This window comes from Alligator mississippiensis, chromosome 2 (assembly GCF_030867095.1).
Source record: "Alligator mississippiensis isolate rAllMis1 chromosome 2, rAllMis1, whole genome shotgun sequence".
In the NCBI taxonomy this organism is placed as follows: domain Eukaryota; kingdom Metazoa; phylum Chordata; order Crocodylia; family Alligatoridae; genus Alligator; species Alligator mississippiensis.
The window spans coordinates 2,763,168-2,778,492 of record NC_081825.1 but is presented as its reverse complement, the minus strand read 5'-3'; the positions used below and the strand labels follow the sequence as shown (position 1 = coordinate 2,778,492).

At 51.6% G+C, this 15,325-nt stretch overlaps 1 protein-coding gene and 1 long non-coding RNA gene across 2 annotated transcripts in view; one reads left to right on the top strand and one right to left on the bottom strand.

Annotated features, from left to right (window-relative positions):
- The window catches only part of LOC102564300 (zinc finger protein 420), a 295,266-nt gene that overhangs the window by 33,153 nt on the left and 246,788 nt on the right, over positions 1-15,325 (top strand). The window lies entirely within an intron of this gene.
- Positions 8,000-11,264, bottom strand: LOC132248258 (uncharacterized). The gene is made up of 2 exons (XR_009459449.1): positions 9,872-11,264; positions 8,000-9,733 (listed from the first exon to the last, which is right to left on the bottom strand). It is a non-coding gene; the product is annotated as an uncharacterized LOC132248258 (long non-coding RNA).

The following is a 15,325-nucleotide window of genomic DNA, read 5'->3' as shown; positions in this document are numbered from 1 at the left end:
AAATCTGAGATCAGCTTGCGGAGGCTGTAAAGTCAAGGGATGTGGTTGTCATGGGTGACCTAAACTACCCAGACATCTGCTGGGAGGACCAGTCAGCCAGGAAAAGGGCCAATGTGGTCCCGATTTACAAGGAGGGGAAAGAGGAGGACCCCAGCAATTATAGGCCAGTCAGTCTCCCCTTGGTCCCTGGGAAGACCTTTGAGAAAATGATCAAGGAGCACATCTGCAAGGGCCTAGCAGGGGAGGTCATCCCTGGACGAGGGTGTTGGGGTGGATGTCATCTTCCTGGACTTTAAGAAGGCCTTTGACATGGTTTCCCACCACATTCTCTCAAAAAAACTAGGTGACTGTGGCACTGATGTCTGCACAGGCAGATGGGTGGCAAAATGGCTAGATGGTCGTGTTGCAAGAAATCGTTTTACCTGCCCTCCCACCCCCACCTCAAATGTGAAGCTCCTCCATATGGCAAAAGCCCCTTGTGCAGTAGTTGCTCCCTTTTGGGAATGCTTTCTCTTTTTTACCTTTTCTTCCTTCCTCACTCTTTTTCTTTTATTAAATTATTATAATTTTAGATAAGGTGTTCTTGTAGTGAAAATAGAGCCTGTAGATGCTTTTACATATGTACTTTAAGTTTAAAAGTAAGTTGTATCATGTAACAATGCTAGCAAGGGCAGGAATCTCTGTATGGGGCGGGTCCCTGAATGAATCATGGTTGACTGTGTAACACAGTAGCTAGTCTGGATAAGCAAGTTAATTAGCAGCAATTAACACCTACAAAATCAGAGACCAAAGAGAAGAAAGACTTAATAAAGAGCCAGGAATTCCCTGAAACTTCACTGTTAAAGGTAGGAAAGCCCTGGTTTGAACTAATCAACACTGGAAACAGACCCTTGGAGCTGAAAACCCCCCCGATCAACCATTTCCAGAGCTGTATTCATCATGGCAGTGAATCAATCAAAATTAATCAACGAGACTGCATCTACCTGTGGACACAACTCCTGGGGCTGACAGCTGCCATCCAGCAGCTACCCAGAGGGTCGTCCCTTGAGGTCAATGGCCCCTGGATTGGGTAAGCCCGAGAATTGGGGAGTCATCAAAGTCTGCCAGAGAGGGATAAAAGGCAGTGAAGAATGACCCCCAAGGTCACCCCCTTTGACCCGACCAGCACCCTGCCTGTCCAGCCAGAAGGACCAGCTGGCGACCCCCTTCTGAAGCAACATTGCACTGAAAGAAGCCTCGCCTGACCATCGGCGGTGGACTCCAGCGCTTGGGGATAGGTATATCTTGACACCGGTGCTTAGTGTTTATAGCTAGCTACTGCGTGTGCGTGTGCGTGTGTATGTGTGTGTGTGTGTTAATGTGTGTGTATTTGAGGGGATCAGCACCATGGTTTATGGTTTGACTTTTGCATCCGTCCAATAAACTAGAATTTTATGAGGATTCTGTGAGTTGGTCCTTTGTAGCCAACATTCGCACACAGGGAGTGGTGATAGATGGGTCATTTTTGACCTGGAGGGATGTGGGCAGTGGAGTCCCGCAGGGCTCGGCCCTAGTGCCTGTACTGTTCAACATCTTTGTCAGTGATCTGGATGTTGGTGTGGAAAGCACGCTGTCCAAATTTGCTGACAACACCAAGTCGTGGGGCGAGGTGGGCATGCTGGAGGGGAGGGACAGAATACAGCTAGATCTGTAGCAAAACCCCAGGTTTTTCTTTTTTTAAATTTATTTTAAAGTGCATTCCCTCCCTTTCCCAACCATGTCTGACTTTTCCTCTCCCTCTCTATTCCCTATAGATAAGTGTAAGTAAGATAAGATGTAGGATAAGCTTTAACATTTTATTTTAGGTAGTTAGTTTTATTTTTCTCTCCCCTCTTTGCAAATAAGTTCCCTGCTATTTTGATATCGATACCTACTGTTTTATAAGTGGTAATTATTATGTTTGTACTGCTTTTATATTGTGTGATTACAGTTTTAGGCCTATATATGTAAGTTAGCGTAAGTCATGTCAAGTTTCCATTTTGTATGTCAAGCCTCCATCTTGTGTCCTCTGCCCAGGAATCCCCTGTGTTGCAACTGTATGAGTCATGTACCCCTCCCGTGTAAATTGGTTCCCAGATGAATGAGAGTGACTGGGAATGATTGAAATACAATGGTGGCTGGCCTCTACTGAATGGCCTGTAACGACCAAGCCATCACTTCACATTGATTCATCCTTGAACCATGGACCTCACCCAGGAACAGAGACAAGAACCCAACATTTGAAAGACAAAAGACCCTGCAGAACCAGCAAGTCTACCATTGTACCCCACCATTACAGACACCCGAAACTGCACATCCCTGCATGGAGCACACATGCTCCGTACGCCAGGGGCTGGCCCTTGCCTGGGCATGCCTCCTGTCACTAGGGTCACACACGGTCTGCCCCTATAAAAAGAGGCAGTGAAGACAGACCCAGTGGGACGCCCTCTCCATCTGGACCAGCACCATGCCACACCACCTATCCATCCAGAGGCCCTGCCGGCGACCCCACTCTGGACAACACCTACTGGACAAGGACCCCTTCCAGCCTGGATAGGTAGCTATCACCCCCCACCCCCTCTTCAACCAAGGACTTGGACTCTGCTTCTCTTCCCTACCTGGACTCCAGCCCTTCCACTGAGTCTCTTTCTCTTGCTGACATTATCAGTGCGTGTGTGTGTGTGTGTGTGTGTGTGAGAGAGAGAACCAATAACTACATGGGGTTGTGTAGTGTGTTGTCTGTGTAATAAAACTGTTATTTGGACCCCTAAGTTGGGTTTTGCTTTACTATGGTTTGGCCCTGCTCCAATCTCTGCTCCTCACCCCTCTCACTTCTGTCTCATTTTTCCCTCTCCTGCTTCTGGCTCACTGTCACCTCCAGCACCGGTCCTGAGCTCCTCTCTGCCTCCAAACCCCTGTTTCTTTGCTACTGTCTTATCCCCACTGTCTTTTCCCCTAAGCAACCAGGTTTCTGCCTCAGTTTCTTTCCTGGCTGTCTCCTCCTTGCCACCACTTATCTGCCCCACTCCCCCCTGAAATCTCAGCTGTCTGCCTCAGTTTCCAGCCCCAGTGTGCCTTAAGTAAACCCAAACCTCAGTTCCTCAGTCAGCTTCTCTGTAGTCTACCGGTTCTAATCCTGGTTCTGGCAACTTTCACTCCCTACACTTTAACTCTCTCTCTCTCACCTGAACAGTATTCCTGGTACCCCAAGCACACACATACACACTATACTATCCAAGTTAGGAACTTACCTGTGTGTATGTGTGTGAAATGGTGAGTGTGTGTGTGTATGTATATGTCACTGTGTGCATGATATACGAATTAGCGATCTGCGTCTAACTTTTGGGGTGTATAGTGTATGTGCTTGAATTGGTGATAGGTATGCATGTGCCTAGGCTGGCTTGGTTGATGTGTGTGCGCCTGAGCTGGTAGTGTGTGTGTGTATGCACCTAATTGATTTGTGTGTTTGTATATGTGCAATTGTATCACACTCTTCTGTCTAACAGTGCAATATTGAGATCCTGAGTTGGCCTGACCCCACAGGGCAACATTTTCTGGTGGAGAATGCAGGCATATTGCGGGTGTTAGCAGGTTGGGTGAGCTAGTGTGCTTGTGTATTCTGTGTGTTTGTGTTGTATTGGAAGCATTGCTGTTACTGTAGGGACTCCTACGTTGTTCCTGTTGTTGTGATTCTAGAAGTCGCCCCAGAGCGGGGTGCCCATACCCAGTGTAGGGTCGGCGTTGTTAAGGGAGTTGTTAACTCCTGCAGGACAGGGGCTCGAGCACCCACAGCGCTTTCTTTGTTGTCATCAGTGTGTCTGTTGTTGTGGTTGTTGTAGGGCACAGAAGCCCAGGAGCCAGTATGTTCAGGCAGAAGACCCCCACACCAGGCATAAGTGATCATAGGGCTAAGGGGGTGAGAAAGGAGGAGTCCGATGCTCTCCAGCAGAAATGCTTGTAAGATTGTTTTGTCTTGAAGCTTTTAAGATTTTGTGTCTTGAGCTTTGAGGTGTCTGAAAGTTTGAGTTTTGAGTTTGTTGCTGGCTGTAAGCTACTGTTTGGCGCATGACACTGGGGTTTGTTTCCTGTGAAGAGGTAGTATAGGCCAGTATTTAGACCTGAGTAGAAAGGGTAGCAACCTGGTTCTCTGACTTCCCTCTCTTGGGCCAGATTTGGGACATAACGGAGATCCAGTTCTTGAGAAGTGCTGGGTCTGGGCAGGTTGAAAACCATTATGATTGAAACTGCCCCCCACAGCTTGTGCCTGCATTGTTACAGCCCTATGTGAGGGAGTTAAAGAAAATGCCACTAGGAAAGATGCACGGCTCGCTCATTCAGGGTTTGTTTCCTTACATGGAGATTCAGAAAGCAAAGAGCTGTGATAGAGAGAGGGAAAGGAAAAAGATAGAGGGAAGGTGGAAAACAGGCTGTGAGGCAGCTGTGATAGAGAGAGATGTGGAAAGTGGTTAGGAAGTGATAGAGAGAGGTGTGGAAAGTGATAGAGAGAGGTGTGGAAAGTGGTTAGGAAGAGAGGAGAGAATAAGAGATTAACAGAGTTTGAATGCTAGAGCAGGTAGGAGGAAAGAGTAAGAATGCAATTTTAGGAATGACTGCTCTAGAGCAGGGAAAAAATTCACTTGCTTTAAGGAAAAGTTGTGTCCTGATCTCAGAGTGCCTGAGGCCATGCTGTGGTCCATTTGGGTTAAGCACAACACCAAATATCGCTGGTCCAATAAGAAGGCAGTAGCAGAGAAGACTAAGTTCTGTGCTAGAGGCTGTGAATGTGTGTAACACAAGTGAAGCCAAGAGCCTGCAGGGATTGTTGAGGTGTTTGTGCAAACAGTGTGGTGTGTTTGCTTTGTGCCTGTGTTGCAAGGCAGAGACTGCTAGAAATGTAAAAGTATACTCTTCTTGGTGATGGGGGTGAGATGTAAGAACATGGAAAAGGCTTTCTAAGCAAAAATTGTGAGTGAGAAAGTGTCCCTCCGAGGGATGCCAATGCCTCTGTTGCAGTTGGGCCAGGCTGTCGCTTTAAACATGAGTTTTTCAGGAGAGCTCCACTGAGCAATTAATGTTGGGAGCCCCCTTGTTAAATAAATCACCTGACCCTCAAGGAATAGGGTGAACAGTCTTTTCTATCCTGCCAGCCACCCTTCTTGTGTAGCAGGAAGGAACGGCTCTGAGTCGTTGGAAAATATGCATCGGACAGGCTGACCAGTGCCCACCCCGATGCTGAGGCAGGAAAAGGCCAGAAAAGTCCTCAATTTAGGATGGCCACCCTCCTGTAGGCAACTGCTCCACTTTTTCAGTACAAAAGAAAAGCACCCCAGGAATGGAAAATGCTGTGTGCACTGCCACTGCACATGTCAGCATTGCACTTTGTAAATATGAATAATCAGCCACTGCAAGGAGTTTTCCTTGGCAGGTTTGTGTGTGTGTTTTCTTTTGCAGACACCACAGTGTAATCAAAGGTGACCGACAAACCATGAGGCCTCACTACCACCAGCAGCATCTTCCTCATCACAGCCATGGCAACAGTTACACAAAAAGTTGTCTAGTCTGTTTGTGTTGTCTTGTTATATGTTTTGTGTTTGTTTGTTTGGTTTAAGTTGTCACAGTTTAAATACATACGAGTATCATAAAGATATGATAAAAGTCATTGGTAATACCGCCTCTAAAAAGTGAATGTGTCTGTGGATCCCAGACCAGAACGCTTCCATCCGGTTGGACTGGAAAGTTGTTCTGATATTTGAAACAAGGGCAGCAATTCATATGAAGTTTTAAATTTCATTTGATTAGCAAAATGATATTTATCAGAGGTTATGTGTAATGTGTTTTTTGGGGTTTTTTTGTGCATCTACCAAAGCATCACAATCAGGTCCAGGGCGGTGATCCTCCCCCTCTATGCGACACTGGTCAGGCCGCAGTAGGAGTACTGTGTCCAGTTCTGGGCGTCGCACTTCAAAAAGGGATGTGGCCAGCATGGAGAGGGTCCAGAGGAGGGCCACTCACATGGTCAAGGGGTAGCGGGGCAGGCCCTATGAAGAGAGGCTAAAGGGCATGAACCTATTCAGCCTCCACAAGAGAAGGCTGAGCGGGGATCTGGTGGCCTTTTACAAACTCACCAGCAAGGACCAGCGAGAACTGGGGAGGCTCTGTTCCCCTGGGCACCACCCGGGGTTGCTAGGAATAACAGCCACAAATTGTTAGAGAGAAGGTTCAGGCTGGACATCAGGAGACATTACTTTACAGTTAGGACTGCCGGGCTCTCCAGGTGAGGTGGTGCTCTCCTCTACCTTGCGGGTCTTCAAGAGGAGGCTGTACAGATCTTTGGCTGGGGTGATATGATTTGGCTGGGGTGAGATGACCCTGGCACCCATTCCTGCCTGGGGCAGGGGGTTGGACCTGATAATCTGTTTAGGTCCCTTCCCACCCTAAGCGCTATGGTCCTATGATACTATGACACATGGAGTTTCAGGGCTGGGGCAGCATTTTGGATGCAAGGCCCAGAACAGAGACTGGAATTTGGGTAGAGGTTTTTGTAGGGAAATAACAATGGCTCAAGGGAGAGCACTGGGTTTGCTTATGGGTAAATGATGGCTCTTATGCTGGATAATAGGAACTGACTGCAGGGAGACACTGAGAGGAGGCAAACTTCTTCTCGGCCTCTCGTTGGCTCAGGTCAAGCATAGCCTGTGCTTACCTAGGGGAAATACCATGATCACCACAGTGTCTTCCTAGTCGTGCCTGGGGAAGACCGCTGTGCTGGTATGGGATAGTACCTGTGTAGGTAAGTGTGATAAAAGGCGCCTTAAGTGGGGGTTCCCCAAGTGACGTACTATCCATCCAGCATAGGGCCCCTCCCCTCAACTCGCCTGCCACGACTTGGATAAAGGGAGGGTTCAGTGAAGTGTTATTAGATAAAGGGAGAGTTCAGTGGAGATCTTCTTCCTGGGGAGCCCCTGGGGACAGTAGTACTTATGGTTCGGGGGCGATGTTCCACAGGGCTCTGCCTCCCATACAGCCCATCCACTCGCCAACTGGACGGGCGCCAATGGTGTGGTTTGGTTGTTCTCACTTGACCCCTGCTTGCCTAGAGGGGGAACCAGTGTTAGTGTGGGTTCAGTTGGGACTTGTCAGGCTGCCCCGACGGTTAGCCTTCCCGCTGTGGAGACTGGCAAGCTGGACTTAAGTTGGCTGGCGCCTCTGAGTAGGGTGCTTCTGGTTTTGTGCCTATTCTTCTTCTTCTTTTTTTTTTTTGTCAAAAGAAATAGACCTCTGGAGAGGAGAGGGGTGTGGAGTTGCCTCCTTCCTCCCAGCCTGCAACAGGGGGCTCAAACGCCCCTCCTGTTCTGCCTGCTGGCATCGAGCTGCCTGTGCTGCTCCTGTCTGCTGCAGGAGCCTCAGAACATCTGGTGCGCTCCACGTCAGTGGGCTCCCTTGCTCTCTCTGCCCCCCGGGTTCTGGTGGGGCTTTTAAATGTTCCTGCGGTGGCTGGAATGGCTGCCGTGATTGGCTCAGCTTTTCCCCGCCTAGGGAACAGCTGATTAAACCACCAGTGTAACGCTGGCTTGCTTGGCCGTGGCCATGGCCACAGCCATGGTTCCTGCTCCGGCTGCATCCCTGGAGGTAAGTTTCCCCCACAGGGGGGCAGGCTGTTTGTGGGGTTTGGGGTCCACGGAGCCTGTCCTCACCCCTTTGGGAGCCTGTGGGGGTGTCTTGCTGCCACAGTAAGCCATAGTTAACCTGGGCTTTATGCCCAATTTATGGAACTGGGAAACTCTTCCCTAGCTTGCTCCTGGGGCCTTATGGATACGGGCCAGCTAAACTTGGTGGCATCCAAACCTGAAGCCTCCGGGCTTGGGCCTGCAAATAGGATGCCAGCGAAATGTTTTGGAAATATCTAAGGCCCCAGATTGTTGTCCCCAAAGGACAGTGAGTTCGTGCCCAGTGCGCTTGTGCCAGTAAACACACAGGGGTGGAGGATCCAACTTAATCTTTATTTCTGCACAGAAAGCAGAGCTTGGCAATCGTTTGCAAAGCAAGCACACCCACCCAAGTGGGCATCAGCCTTATATAGCTACATGACAGGTTGAACTTGCTGATGTGGTAAATTGTGCAGCAAGCCCCCTCTTCCAACCCCACCAAGTAACCCCCCTTTCCAACTCCACCAGGGGCCTCGCTGATATGTCCTTTCCTTCTAGCAAGGCCAGCAATTAAGTAACTAGGCAACAAGCGATCTCCCCCAGCCTAAACAACCTACTCTATGCCCTTGGTTAGATAAAATACTTTAAAAAAAATACTGGCCAGTGTAGGCGCCCCTGACCAGGCGTCTGTTCTTCTATAGGCAAAGGCCGCTGCAGACTCCTAGGGTCAGCTTGTGTTTCCCATTTTAGGTGTGCTTCTGTGCCACCTTGTTCATGTCCTGAAAACCCCTGAGTGCATCTAGTATGTAAGACCATGTCATCCTTCAGTCACCAAAAAGCAGTGAGGAGTAACAGGACCCACCCAACTTTCACATTAACAGTTTTCCAGGGATTAAAATGGGGGAAGGAAACGGTGCCTGGGTGCCCAAGCCCACTTGCACACCCAAGAGGTAGAATAGGATGTGGCACCCAGTGCCCTTCTTCCCCAGCTATGTCAGGGGCAGCCTATGTCGGCCCCCGCTCCCCTGTGCCTGCAGCTTTGAGAGCCTCCTCTGCTGCCTCCTCCTCACCACGGTCACTAGGGCTTCTCTGCATGACGGTACCATAAGCTCTGTCCACCCACATCAGCCAGGAGACAATGCAGGTGGGGTGTCACCCTAGCACTCTCCTTCACACCTGGACCCCAGAGCCTGGCTTGGAAAGCCCCAGGTGCCCCCTTTGCATTGTGGTGTGGATGCCCAAGGGGCGGGAGTGGGTAGCCAGGGCTCATTTCCTCATCAGCAAGGCTGAGTGCTGCGCTGCCATGCTGCAGACGCACCCCGTGTGCTCCTCCTCTCCTCCTTCCCCCATCCCGCAGGGGCACAAACCTCCCCTACCAGGACCTTTCCCTTTCCCCATTGCCAGGGGAGTCGTGGGCCTCACTTCTCCTTGTCCACACCTCCACCACCTCAAGGGTTACGTGCACAACCCCTTTTCCCCTGTCCTCCAGCTCCAACCATTACTGAGTGAGGAGCTAGGACCATGTCACGCTGGAGCCCATTCATCTTTGCAAAACTGGTCTCTAGAGCAGCGCAGAGGTCCTGGAAGCCTGCGATGGGGAACACTTCAAGAAACACAAAGACGCCACGGAGGGACACCAGCAGAACAACCAAAGGGATCAGAGGTCTAGAAAACCTGACCTGCGAGGAAAGGCTGGCAGAACTGGGTGGGAGCTTAGGGAGACCTTTCCAGCTCTGAGGGTGTTCAGCACAAAAGCAGGTCCCTGGAGAGGGGGGAAATCTCTGTCTGGGGAAGTCGGTCAGACAGACGCTTGTGTGGGACGGTGCAGACTGGGAGGCCTGCCTGGAGCAGGGACATGAACTAGAGGCCTCCTGAGGGCTCTTCCAGCCCAAGATTATGCTCTGAAGCCAGCAGAAATTTCCAAGAGGCTCCACCCAGGCCAGAGTGTCCCAGTGCCGTTACCCCGCCGTGTACTTGGAGCCGTCCACCCAGCGCCAGGAGCCTTCTGCCTCACGGTCACTCAGCCTGATCCAGTGATCTGCGCCTTTGACTTGTGTGGCAAGATCCTCCTACCAGACACAAATAGCAGCATCAATGTCACCCCTGCTACACGGCAGCAATGTCCTCACTGCCGTGGGGGAGAAGGGCTTGGCAGGGAGGCTGTTGTGTTGTGGTTGGGGAAGTCCCTGAGACATCCCTGCACTCACCCGCTCTTCCTGGGAGAGGACGGAGCTCAGGTGCGAGTTCTGGGACACGCAAAAGCACTCGGCCTCCTCCCAGGAACTTTTCTTCCCTGAGAAGTAGTAGAGGTTCCCTCCATGATGTCTCCAGCCTTGAGAAAGCTTGGTCACGACATTCCCTGGAAGCAAATCTTTTAGATAGAAGCATGAGATTGCATCACAAAGTGAGGGCGCAGCACCCCCACGTGCACAGACAGGGGTGCACGGTGTCCAGTGCTACACCCAGGGCTGAGTGGTGAACACCGACACTCTCAGCTCCACCTAAAACCAGGTGCTGGTGACTGCAGACCCAGCGTGTGCATGTGCAGTGCCCACAGTGTCACAGTGCTGGCTCCAGCTTCTGATGGGCCTCAAGGTGTCATCCCTGGTTGAGGCCTTGCATGGATCTAATCATAGGAGGTGCTACTTCATGGTCAGGGTGGCCAGGATCTGGAACCAACCTCCAAGAGAAGTGGTGCTGGCTCCTGCCCTGGGGGTCTTTAAGAGGAGGTTGGATGAACACCTTGCTGGGGTCGTACCAGTACTCTTTCCTGCCATGGCAGGGGGTCAGACTTGATGATCTGCTCAGGTCCCTTCCAACCTGACCAGCTATGAAACTATGAAACAAGGGGACAAGGTCTGGGATAGACCTTCAAATGCTGGAGGCTGAAAGTGAGACAGGAACAGTGGCAAAATAAACCCTCAGGTCCTGTTCACTCTCCCTTCCAGCGTCTGCTTTCTGCTGCTGTGCAACACAGGAGACTGGGCAAGGGGGCCTAGGGTCTGACCCAGGACATGGCAGTTCTTATGTTCTTATGATAAGTCTGGGTTTTCACTATCTGCTCCTGAGCATCTAGCAAAAGCCTGGGGCCTGGGGTCAGGGGGCGGGGGAGCAGTGCAGTCACATCTGCCTTTGATTCCTCCTCCACCCAAACTTTAAGCCAAGTGCCTAGGAGTGGCAGTGGCATTTGTATCCAGGCAGTGCTGGGGGAGTCACTTCACTTCATGGCTCATCATAATCTACTTGTTGTCTTCCAAACTCCTCGTTCCGTAAGTGTTAATGACCCTCTCTCCTTCCTTTTTTTAATGGTCTTGATGTGTAGCAGAAAGCCCCCTTTTCCTCTTGCCTGCATTTGCTCTCCCCTCTTTGGATATGTTCTCTTTTTCTACCTTTTCTTCCTTCCTCTCTCTTTCACTTTAAGATAAGGAATTGTGTTTTAAAATTTGTATGTGTGCATTTTGTATCTCCCCTTGTATTTTGGTATTTTTATCTATTTGTGTGTCATGGCATTTGTAGCTTATATTTTATACTCCTCAACTTCAACTTGCAACTAAATGTGTTTAGTTTCATAAGTAAGTTATACATTGTAACAATGTTAACAAGGGCAGGAATCAAATTGCCCTTCCTTGTATCAGGCTGGCCCCTGAAAGAGTGAGTGAATCAGTGATTGAATGTGTAACACAGTAGCAGCAGACAGCAATTATCACCGGAAGCTGCAGATCATCCAGCAGAAGAATTCAATAGAAGACAATGTAACAACTGGGAAATCTCTAAACCTCACTGATCAAGGGCTAGAAGTCCTGGCCTGAGTTAATCAATGCCGGGGACCAACTTTTGGGCTGAATATATCCAGATCAACCGCTCCCAGAGCCCTATTCTAAATTCATCAACGGACTCCCAAACCTGCACGTACATGCGGACGACCCCTGGGGCTGACAGATGCTGTCCAGTAGCTACTGGGGGGAGGGGGGGGGAAGTCCCATGAGGGTCAATGACCCCTGGATTGGGCAAACCTGAAAACTGGGGAGTCACCAAAGTCTGCCAGGGACAGATAAAAGGCAGTGAAAAGTGACCCTCAGCGGCGCCCTCTTCATCTCCAACTCAACCAGACCTGTCCAGCCAGAAGGACCAGCCGGCGACCCCCTTCTGGAGGATAACACCACGCTGAAAGAAGCTTGTAGGATAGGTATACCTGACTCTGTAGCTTGCTACTGTGTGTGTGCATGTGTGCATGCGTGTGTGTGTGTGGGGACCACCCCAAGGTTTATGATTACAGTGTTTCAATCCGCCTAATAAACTAGAATTTTAAGGATCCTGAGTTGGACATTTGTAGCCAACAGATGTACTGATCCAGCTAGCCTTTTTCCGACAATTCTGCTGCTGGCTGACTGTTCCTGCTCAGGTTGCTCCTACCTCACAGCCCTGCAGCCTGTTTCTACCTCCAGCTAGAAACATGAATTCAGGCATGGCAGAAACTTTGGGGGACACATTGGATGTGATCTGAAGATGCTCAAGAAGCTGAGATTTAGTTTTATGGATCTGAGAGATGCACATTTAATTCTCATGATGACAGAAGTAATGAAACAACAACTTTTGAGTATTTTTGCCTCATTTGTTATGTGTTTCTATATCTCATTTAGCAAAGTAATGTGTATTCCAATAATGTCAAATATATATATATTTTTGCTTCAGTCTTAAACTATATAATTTAGCCCTAGGCCCCTAGCTTTGTAGCAAGGCTTCTAGTTTCCTTTTAATGGGAAAGGAAGATGTTGTTACATGTGATGCTGCACCACACCGCCCGCACCCCCTTTTCAAAATCCTGGATCTGCTCATATCTAAGGCCACTCATGTGGGGGTTGAAATCAAATGTCAATCATGTGCCTTCCACTAAGAATAGCGCCTGTCCACATGGAGTCATTCCTGATGAGCTGTTTCTCATTATTAGCTCCCTGATTAGCTCTGTATATAGACATTCTTTTCCCAGAAACCTAACATCTGACCCTTGAATGAACTGGGAAGAGGCAATCCACTTAAAAGTCACCCAGTGACTTATTCAGGATGAATTCTGAGGTGCAGATAAACCTTGGGTGGGGCCAACTCTTCCCATGGCTTCCATCCGTCCCCTCCATATCATCTCAGCACAGCTGGTGACCCCACACCCATGCCCCAGGCTCAGGCAGGGCTGGCTGTTCCCCCATCACAGAGGGCAGCGCTTTCATATCCTGGACAAAAAAAATCCTGCTGTGCTCAACGATCCCGTCAATGTGCGACTGTCCTGGGAAATGCCGGATGTTGGTGTCTCAATCCCGGCCTTTAGCAGGACGGGAACACTCCTTCCGCTCCGTATGTTAGTTCCTTCCAACATCAACTATCTCTGCAGCTTTTGCTTCTGGTACTTACTGAACTGGTTCTTCATCACAGCACAAGGGGTGATGACCTCTTCCCAAAGGACCTGTAAGGGCTCAATTTTGCCCACAAGTGGATGATCTAGAGAGCAGGGAAAAGGTGAATGGGAGGTTGGTACATGGGGCTGGACCTGGCAGGTCGCACAAGGTGATGCCCAAACCCAGGTGGAACATGCTTGACCCAGAGCACAGGAGAAAAGATGCTCCTGGCACTGCAGTCTGATCCCTCCCAGGGACGCCACCCTTGTGCTCACTGCTACAGTCCAGTTGGAGGGGGCGTATGGGCAGGGGCTGGTGGCAGACAGGTTCCCATGCTGCTGATCACCTGTCTGATCCAGGTCGGGCTTGTTCAAGGTGCTATTTTGCTTCCAGAAGTCCCAGATTCCCTTCATATAGTAATGGGAAGGCCTCGCTGTGATTGGGGTCTGCAAGGCTGAATTTTCCCCTCAGACATGTTAGCCACAGGGGCTTCCCCTTCCAGCTTCCACGCCCAGGCAAGAAATCCAGAAAGCCTCACAAACCACAACCTGTCACGCCGTGGCACCCCACGTCTCACTTGTACGAGAGGTCACAGCTCTGCCAGCAGCCCTGACCTCCATGCTGGAAGCCGAGGTGGCCTTCCCTGGCCCGCTGGGCCGCAGACTGGACTAGATCGTCATCCCCTCCTGGCGCTCTGCCCCTTCGTCTGCACATGAGGGTTATCGGGGTCTGTGAGACTGCCCGGGCACTCAGGATTGAAGGACTATTGGAAGTCAGGCTGGAAGGGCCCTCACACAGTCGTCTAGTTCAGCCCCAGCGCCAGGCAGGACCAGCCCTCACTACACCACCCCAGCCACGTCTGTGCAACCTGCTCCTGGGACCTGCCAGGGATGGATCCTCCCCACGTCTCTCGGGGCCTGTTCCCGCTCTCAGCCCCACTCAGAGTCACAGCGTTCCTGCTCCGCTCCAGCCTCCGCTTGCCCTGCTGCAGCTCGGGACCATTGCTCCCGTCCGGTCCCCTGTGCCCACGGAGAACAGCCCATCTCCAGCCTCTCTGCATCGCCCTGCAGGGATCTGCAGACTGGTCAAATCCCCACTCAGTTTTCTCCTCTCCAGACTCAATGCCCAGCTCTTCCAGCCCACCTTCCAAACACCACCTGCTTCACCTCCCCGCTCCAGGCTACCATCTGTTCTGCTTCACTTCCAACCTGCGGTTGCACACCTGCCCATCTGGGAACCGCTGTGACGGGAGCATGAAGATTTCCAGGGTCTCTCCCAGATGGATTCGCATGGGCTCTGTCAGGCATGAATGGTGCAGGCTGGCCAGGGCGGACGTGCCTTTGTGTCTGGAGTGCGGTCGACCTCAGGATTTGGCCCAAACGAGCACGAGTCAGGGGAGACGCAGGAGCATGCGAGCGGCGCTGGCTGCAGCGGTGTGCTTGGTGTAGGCGGGTGCTGCGTGCTGCCTGCGGGCAGGGAAGGCCATGGCTGCAGCACTTGCAGGTCGGGCTTGGGCAGCGTGGCTGGTCCCTGGTACGGTGCCAGGGCGGTGCGGGGTTGGGCACCCTCTTCTCCGTGCGCGGAACCTCCATGCAGGAAAGACGACAGAAACCAACTTTCTGTCCCCCGCCGTGCTCCCCCCGTCCCTGGCTCTGGTGGTGGAGGCAGCTCCAAATATTTCTGTTTCGCCGTTCCTTTCAGCTGTGGAGGGGGCATGCTGGCGATGGGACCAGGAGCCCGAGTCACCTCTGCACAGGGCAGAGCTGGGAGCCAGAGAAGGGCTGGAGGGAGGGAAACTGAGGCAGAGGAGGCAGCAGAGCTGGACCTGAGGGAAAAAATCACCTCCCATGGACCAAAGAGGTGCACGGCGGGGGAGAGAAGGGAGGCAGAAATAACTGTGTCCGACTTTGGACCGGCACCGGGAAGAAAAGCCGACAGGCTGAGGGCAGTTTGGGGGTTTGTCTGTCTGTGTAGACGCCCGCAGGGGAGCCGCCTCAGGGATGCTCCTGTGTTCAAAATGGCCGCCCTCCCCTCGCAGGCACGGCGCGATGCCTGCTGGCGGCCATGGCACCGGTGTGCAGTCTCGGGTGGGGACGGGGGCGACCCCTGCTCGTGGGGCCGGTGCCCTTCCTGAAGGCCCGGGACAGCCGACCCGCAGCCTGCAGGGCTGGAAATCAGCGCCAGGCACCTGCGGGACGGGGTCAGCCACGAGAGGAGGCAGCCTGGCTCTGCCTCGGCCTCCCGCCAGGTTCGGCTCTGGCAGGTTTCCCGTGG